This window comes from Vipera ursinii (assembly GCF_947247035.1).
Source record: "Vipera ursinii genome assembly, chromosome: 5".
Lineage (NCBI taxonomy): Eukaryota > Metazoa > Chordata > Lepidosauria > Squamata > Viperidae > Vipera > Vipera ursinii.
Genome location: NC_139518.1, coordinates 91,322,706 through 91,331,560, shown reverse-complemented (window position 1 = coordinate 91,331,560; position 8,855 = coordinate 91,322,706). Strand labels below are relative to the sequence as shown.

General features: G+C 39.5%; 1 long non-coding RNA gene across 1 annotated transcript; it reads right to left on the bottom strand.

The window, feature by feature from the left end:
• Positions 1 to 462: 462 nt before the first annotated feature.
• LOC310640943 lies at positions 463 to 8,229 on the bottom strand. The gene is made up of 4 exons (XR_014492631.1): positions 7,815 to 8,229; positions 7,176 to 7,511; positions 4,374 to 4,492; positions 463 to 2,306 (listed from the first exon to the last, which is right to left on the bottom strand). It is a non-coding gene; the product is annotated as an uncharacterized lncRNA (long non-coding RNA).
• Positions 8,230 to 8,855: the final 626 nt, after the last annotated feature.

Here is an 8,855-nt window from a genome sequence, read left to right as displayed (position 1 = left end):
TTTACCAATATCTGAGTTTTGGATTTATTGAATATAGTGTATAGACTAATTATGTGTCACCAAGTCATTTTCAACCTCAGATTTTCTCCATGATGATCCATCCCTGTTCTTTCAATTCTCCCAATGGTGCACTCATTGCTACTGTAACCTTGCTTCTGCTCATCCTCTTTCTTTCTAACTTTCCCAGCATAAGAGTCTTTGCATAATGTGTCCAATGTAGAACAATTCGAGCCTTGTCATTTGTGCCTTGCATGAGAAATCTGGGTTTTTTTTCCCTGATCCATGGCTACCCACACTATTCTCGTCTTTGCCAACACCAAAATTGAATATACTGTATAGCAAAATTTATTTTCTCATACGAGGATAGCATCATGATTTACAATCAAGGGTTGATGACACCTATTTGCTCTGTGCCTATGAAAGGCTGACCAATTCTACTGACCAAATGAACACAGACCAATATTTACTACCTATGATCAAGATTTATTGCAGTGCTTGAGATTTTACAATGTACAATATGCTCTTGTGTATTCTTTCCTTTTGTTTCTACACACGTTTTTTAAAAGGCAAAATGTTAGACTTTTCAACTATTATTACCATTTTTTTTTATTGTATACTATTCTCTTTAGAACTTTGCAGTATTTTTATTATTTGAAATGGTAAAATAAATATATATGAAAATATGTATTACAAGAAAAAAACATACCCGTAGAAGTGGAAAAAAAATCATGAGAGATTTTTTCCCCCCTTCTAGAGTAGTCTTACATAGTTTATTTTCTTAGTGAAAACAGACCATGGGACCCAACCTGGCTCTAACCTACCACTTTTGGCCTCATTGAGCACTTCTTTTTTGCAACCATAGATCAGAGGTCTACCAAGCTTCATCTCCATTTCTGACAGCAGTTTTCTTGATCTTCCCTCAAAAGAGAGACATCTGGAGTCCTACAAGCCTTTTTTCCTAATGTCCAAAACAAAGAAATAAAGCTAGACTATCTGGATTATCTCATTTGGACAATTCTCCACTGTGTTTAATTTGGTAAAAAGTAATATTATTGTGGCCAGTACTCACCACTTTCTACCATGACACACAGATCATGAGATGCCTATTATAGTAAACATGCATTTGGCTTGGAATAGGTACTAGGATACAATGTAAAGATCTTAAGATCTGGATATTATTTAAAAAAAAGGTAAAGGTTCCTCCGCACATGTGTCGTTTCCAACTCTAATTGGAAGTCCATCTAAGCTCTAAGCTCATCTCCGTTTCAAAGCTGAAGAGCCAGCGCTTGTCCGAGGACATCTCCATGGTCATGTGGCCGGCATGACTAGATGCCAAAGGAGCACAGAACGCTGTTACCTTCCCACCGTAGTGGTCCCTATTTTGCTACTTGCATTTTTACGTGCTTTCGAACTGCTAGGTTGGCAGAAGCTGGGACGAGTAACAGGTGCTCACTGTTACACGGCACTCGGGATTTGACCCGCCAAACTGCCAACCACTTGATCGACAAGCTCAGCGTCCTAACCCACTGAGCCACCGTGTCCCTCTGGATATTATTAGGGAGTCAAAGTACCTCTGTTCTCAAAGCCTCATCCCATAAATGTCAAGGCACTCATACGACAGCAATGGGTAGTTTTTGGAAGCAGGACTTCAAAGAGCTCCTAGTTAAGAGTACTTTCAAGTGAAAGCTCCTTGGGGACTGGGTTCAACTGACTGTCACATTCTCTCTGAGAAAAACGAAGAGACAACCATGTTTTAGAAAAGTGCTGCTCCCAAGAAAGTTCCAGAAGAGAGAGGAGAGACTATCATGGATAAGCAGACCTACTAATCTTCATCTAGTAGGCCAGAACAACTGTTTTAGCCAGGTTTAAGAGAGAAACTTGCTCCATTAGCAAGAACTTGACTATACACGAAAAACTACTTATTTAAATTTTAGTATGTATGTAGCATGTTTCATTATAAGATTTTATTTCATGCAAGACTCAACATGACAATAACTGTACAATCATAAAGAACTTTTATGTTTGAAGAATCTTCACATCAGAGAAAATGTAAGCTTTTTAGACAAAGTCTAAAATAATTATTTAGAAATAATTCTAAAGATTATTTCTCCTCAGTTTTAACAAGCAAGGCTGGGGGGAGTTTTCCAACGATGATCTAATGTCAGGTTTTAATAACCAGATATTTTCAGAAACGATTTTTGTTAATAATAATGTGTAATATTTGGGTATCGTCCAAGTAATTTGTTGACTTGTTGTGAATTGAGAGTTCCTGAAGATTCTTCTGGACTTATCTCCTTTTTCTTGGTCTGAAAAAGAGCACAAATAATTTTATGCAGTTATTGAACTGCAATGCAAATTCTCAGTGATTTTTCCAATGTTATGGACCCCAATCTCTAAATCAGGGCTTTTCAACCTTATCACTTTTAGGATATGGCAACATCCGAGTACCACCAGTCACCTAGCAAGGTGTCAAAAACTTGATGACCAAAAAAAAAGAAAAGAAAAAAGCGATGAAGTACAGGTAGTCCTTGACTTACAACAGCTCACTTAATGACTGTTCGTAGTTACAATGGCACTGAAAAAAGTGCCCCCCAAGCCACAGGCGAGCAACACACCTGCCTGGCAACCTGGCGGTGCTCTTCCTCCTGTCTGAGGTTTTCATTGTTGTGAACATTTCTATTGAGGATTGGCAGCAGGGGTGTGGTGGGGTGGGTGTTTGGTTTTTATTTCCCCCGTCTGCTGGGTGGCTGCAGCAGTTTTGGTCACTTCACATGACCCTGGGACACTGTGACCATCATAAATATGAATCAGTTGCCAAGCATCTGAATGTAAATCACAAGACTCTGGAGATGCTGCAACATTCCAGCTGGAGCCTGGTGCTGATCCTGGCTCTTCCACTGAGCACTGACAGCCCCACAGAAGCTCTGACCCTGGCACTTCCGCTGAGCCCTGACAACCCTGCATCTCCAGCCATCTCTCGCTCAGGCTTGTGCAGTGCTGCCATTTCCCTCCCCCACTACCACTTTTCTAGGATGGTTGAGTACCACCTGCCAGGTGTCAATGTACCACAGGTGGTACCCGTACCACTGGTTGAAAAGCCCTGCTCTAAATGACTAGAGTCAGTTTTGGCAAATGGAACTGGTATTGTCAAAAGTCTGTTCTTCCCCATTTATTCCTCAAACTAACTATAACAATTAACTTTAAGACAAATGCAGAGTAGTTGAATTTTTAAAATGTATTCCTAGGAATATGAGAAAAATATATTATTTTGATCACACTTTGTGACTAGTTTGGTCTTATCCTGCTAGTTGTTTTTTAAGAATATATTTTCTACAAATAAATGTAACTGAAAAAACAGAATTGGCAATATGACTTTTAAGATATGTTCAACATAAGCTATTTTGATTTGATGCAGCTAGCTCATACTTTCTATAACCACAAGGAAAACAATGAGAAGCAAATATGTAATGTATGGACCATTTAAACAATTATTTTTCTTTAAATGTTTCCTTTTTTACAAAGCCTCGTGACTACTTACAATTTTATGATTTAATGAACCATGGGAATGCGACTGTTTTATAACAATGGTTAAGCAATTAGGCATATGCTTCCTCCATTTTTATTCTGCTTTACTAGCAATAAAGTTAGCTGTTTGAGTATTGAGCATTTTGCCTCTGTGCTATTCTTTTCCCATGTCAAGGGACATAATTTATAACATTTTGATCCTAAAAAAAGATGGCAGAAATCAATAGAGGTTCAAAAAATAATAAAATTTAGAAGATTTTTTTAAAAGTTTCATGCTTAAATTGGGATGTTCGAACATCAGTGTGGTCTCATCATGGCCCTGTTCAGAGGTCAAAATAAGCATTCCCAATTAAGTAATTTCCAAGCTGAACCAACACAGAAATATTTCTAAAATACTGTACACCTCCCAGGGTTGTTCTGAGCTCAAAATAGTTTACAGTTCTTATTTTTCAAGTGGTTCATAGAGTGAGGATATCAAAGAGTTAAAGCAGACTCTTCTCTCAATGACAAAGTGACAATATTGGTAGTGAAGTTACCTAATTTTTCATTTTAATAATGTAAATGGCAGTATAATGCAATTCAGCAGCATCACCGTTGGCTACTTCCCCTGGCTGACAAGTATTTTAAATTATTTCAGAAGCAATTCATTTAGGATTTCATACACTAGTATGAGCACCTTGAAACATCAATGGTCTCTGCTTATATTTGCTAAATTATCATTGCTGCTTGTTTTAATTAGATGAAAGCATATTAAATAAATTTTAAATAAAATACTATGCAATTAAAACAATTGGTGATTTTAAGGCATTACACAATGGAAAACATTGGAAAAAATAAAATGCAATTACTTGTGCTTTTGCTGCACATTGAAAGAATGTATTAATCTCCTTAGCACAAACACTGTCACTGAATTCATTCGCCTTCCAACAAGCCATCATCAATGCCATCTCTGTAACACAGCTTGCCTCTGTAAAAGAAAGAAACTCCCATTATCCAGGAGTATTTTACAGCTTCTACAAATCTACTGCAAAACAAACACAAAACAAGGAAGCACATATACAGTGGGACAAAAAACTGTAGTCAGCCACCAATTGTGCAAGTTCTCCCACTTAAAAAGATGAGAGGCCTGTAATTTTCATCATAGGTATACCTCAACTATGAGAGACAAAATGGGGGGAAAGAATCCAGGAAATCACATTGTAGGATTTCTAATGAATTTATTTGCAAATTATGGTGGAAAATAAATATTTGGTCAATAACAAAAGTTCATCTCAATACTTTGTTATATATCCTTTGTTCCCCTTCATGGATTACAGCCTTGTCATGGCGAAGGGGCTTGCGTAATTCAATGAAACTATGAGCTATGCCGTGCAGGGCCACCCAAGACGGAAAGGTCATAGCAGAGTTCTGACAAAACGTGATCCACTGGATAAGGAAATGGCAACCCACTCCAGTATCTTTGCCATGAAAACCCTATGGACAGTACTAAAAGGCAATACGATATGACGCTGGAAGATGAGCCCCTCAGGTCGGAAGGCGTCCAATATGCTACTGGGGAACAGCAGAGGGCTAGTATTAGTAGCACCAGAAAGAATGAAGCGACTGGGCCAAAGCCAAAAGGACGCTCAGCTTTGGATGTGTCTGGTGGTGAAAGGAAAGTCCGATGCTGTAAAGATTTTTTCTCCATAGGAACCTGGAATGTAAGATCCATGAATCAAGGAAAGCTGGACGTGGTCAAACAAGAGATGACAAGACTGAACATCGACATCTTAGGTATTAGCGAACTAAAATGGACAGGAATGGGTGAATTTAATTCAGATGACCATCAGGTATACTACTGCGGGCAAGAATCCCTCAGAAGAAATGGAGTAGCCTTCATAGTCAATAAAAGAGTAGGAAAAGCAATACTGGGATACAATCCTCAAAATGACAGAATGATCTCAGTTCGAATCCAAGGCAAACCATTCAATACCACAGTAGTCCACGTCTATGCCCCAACCACCAATGCTGAAGAGGATGAAATTGACCGGTTCTATGAAGCTCTACAGCACCTTATAGAACTAACACCCAAAAATGATGTCCTTATCATCATGGGGGATTGGAATGCTAAAGTAGGAAGCCAAAAGATAACTGGAATAACAGGCAAGTTTGGCCTTGGAGTACAAAATGAAGCAGGGCACAGGCTGATAGAATTTTGTCAAGAGAATACGATGGTCATAGCAAACACTCTTTTCCAACAACCCAAGAGACGGCTCTACACATGGACATCACCGTCAACAGAGAAATCAGATTGACTATGTCCTCTGCAGCCAAAGATGGAGAAGCAGTATACAGTCAGTAAAAACAAGACCAGGAGCTGACTGTGGCTCAGACCATGAGCTTCTTATTGCAAAGTTTAGGCTTAAACTGAAGAAAGTAGGGAAAAGCACTAGGCCACTCAGGTATGAATTAAATCATATCCCTGTTGAGTATACAGTAGAAGTGACAAATAGATTTAAGGAATTAGATCTGATAGACAGAGTGTCTGAAGAACTATGGACAGAGGTTCGCAACATTGTACAACAGGTAGCAACCAAAACCATCCCAAAGAAAAGAAATTCAAGAAAGCAAAATGGTTGTCTGAGGAAGCTTTGCAAATAGCTGAGGAAAGGAGGGAAGCGAAAGGCAAGGGAGAAAAAGAAAGATACGCCCAATTAAATGCAGAATTCCAGAGAATAGCTAGAAGAGATAAGAATGCCTTCTTAAATGAACAGTGCAAAGAAATAGAAAAAACAATCGAATAGGGAGGACCAGAGATCTTTTCAAGAAAACTGGAGAGATGAAGGGAACGTTTAATGCAAAAATGGGCATGATAAAGGACCAAAACGGTAGGGACCTAACAGAGGCGGAAGAGATTAAGAAGAGGTGGCAAAATTACACAGAAGAACTATACAAGAATGAGCTTAACGTCCCTGATAATCACAATGAGGTGGTCACTGACCTCGAGCCAGACATCCTAGAATGTGAAGTGAAGTGGGCCTTAGAAAAGCTGAGCAACAACAAAGCTAGTGGAGGTGACAGTATTCCAGCTGAGCTATTCAAAATCTTAAAAGACGATGCAGTAAAAGTGCTACACCCAATTTGCCAGCATATTTGGAAAACTCAACAGTGGCCACACAGAATCGGTAAAAGCTGTGTGAACGGGTACATGTAAGATGTCAGTACATATGTACATGGGATACACAAATGCCAGATGTATCTGTTTCCTAAGCTTCCCTCTGTGGCCTATACCAGGGAATTATGGAAGTCCACGCACCTTAAAGGTTGTTGAGGTCGAGACATAACGCCATATACGGATAATTCTATTCAAATACATATACTTGTTAATCATACGCCCTTCACCAAGCCCACAGAAACTCAGGTAAAGTAGAGATGATCCGGACTCCGTGTAATGTTCCAGGCACGAAAGCAAGTGACTTGCCGCCGCCGCCTCCTCCTTCCTGGCGGTTTCCCCCTTTTCCAGGCATTATAGCAATTACAGCCGCTGGACCTCGAAAACGGTTAGCTTGACTGACCACCACAAGCCAGGCGCCCGGGCTGGACACGCGAGATGAAATAGGACAGGCGGGTTTGCGCGCGGGGAAAGTTGGGCGCCGCTCGCCCTCGCCTACCTCCGAGCTTCAGCTGCCGGTTCGAGACGCGGTCGGCGAGCACCATAGGCAGTTTTGTCTTCATCGGGCGACGCCTGCCCGGGATCGTCACGAAGTCGCCAAAGCGGTTCCTCCAGAACGACAAACCACCCGCTGAGCGAGCCATGGCGCACCGGAAGAACGGCCGCCACGTGATTGCCCTCCTACCATAGAGCCGCACTTCCGATGCCCAGGGGCCGCTGAGGAGCTGCGCCGGTCTGCGCCGAGCCCAAGCACATCTCGGGTCCGCGAGCGCTCCCGGTGGGCGGAGGCCTCCGGCCGAGAATCCGCGCACGGCGCGTGTTGGAGATGCTTAAACTATATTATCAAATCATATAAAGGGACAAACAGAACTAAGTATACATTGTTAAAATAAATTACCTGAGTGTCTGACGTACATACTTAATATTAATTGACAAAGTTTGGTTTATTCTTGTACAATATTATGAAACCTATGTGAAAGGATTAGGCTTACTCATAAATCTAGTTTTGTATGGTATAATAGTGCTAAAACACCACAGCAGTAGAAAAAATAATTAGGTGCCACTATTTTTTCCCCCTCCCAGGTTCTTGAAATTTTTCTCTTTATATAAAATGAGTTTTTTCTATTCACATGTTTACCTTATTTTAGGATTGTAGCCTTAATGAAAGGAAAGACCATCTTTGGCTTGTTCAGTGAAAGATATTGTTAGAGATTCTTGAACTCTGTACCAATGAGGTCAGTGTAATTTAGTTCTGCATTAAGGTCTGTAGGATTCTGCCATGCTGTATTGGAGATATATGATTAAAGCCTTCTTAGCAATCCATTGGTCAACAAACGTATCTTCCAGTTAAATGAGAATGTGTCTCTTTGTAATTTCACACCTGAAAGAGTTCTGATCTTTTAAGAAATTTATTGATATAGCCATTCAACATAATCGTGTCTCTTCCATAAACCAGTTCTTCATATCTTAGTGATTTCATTTAAAGAGCTGCTAAAACTTATTTGAAGAGTCCCAGCAGGCAGAACATTATACATAGCTGCTTGAAAACTATGGAGACAACTGAGGTACAAAAAACATAACCCATAAAGATGGAGATCATTCACTTTAGCTATGACACTGGATACCGTATATAGCTTTATTCTTGCATTCTTCAATAAATATTTCTATATATATTTACATTCCTCAGTGAGGTCCTGGTCTAAATATTTTTACTGAATTTACATATTAATACAATAATAGTGTTTTAAGAAATACCAATTTAAGTTACATTTATTTAGGTTCTTTATTGATGGATTTATTCTGTTTCATCCTGTTGTAGAGACTCAAGGGGATGTCCTGGAAGCAAATTTAATGTGATTTCTTAGCTAATGTATTTCCCTTTCTGTAATGTACAGTTGCTTAAGAGCATTAACTTTTGTTTCAGAGGAACCATGTGGCAGTTGCAATCAGAGTGAAAAAAGTCACAGATGCTGAAATCAGGCTTTCAAAATTTCTTCTTTCCTTTTATCATATGTAGCCATGCCTGTTAAATGGCTCTTTGTAATAAGGATTTTAGGATTATAGGAATATTCTTTTGAACTTGTAAATTTAATGCATGCGAATAAGGTCAATTTCTCATTGTAGATATATTTGCGTGACCTCTTTCTTTTTATTAATGCATGCTTTTGCTGATCATGAA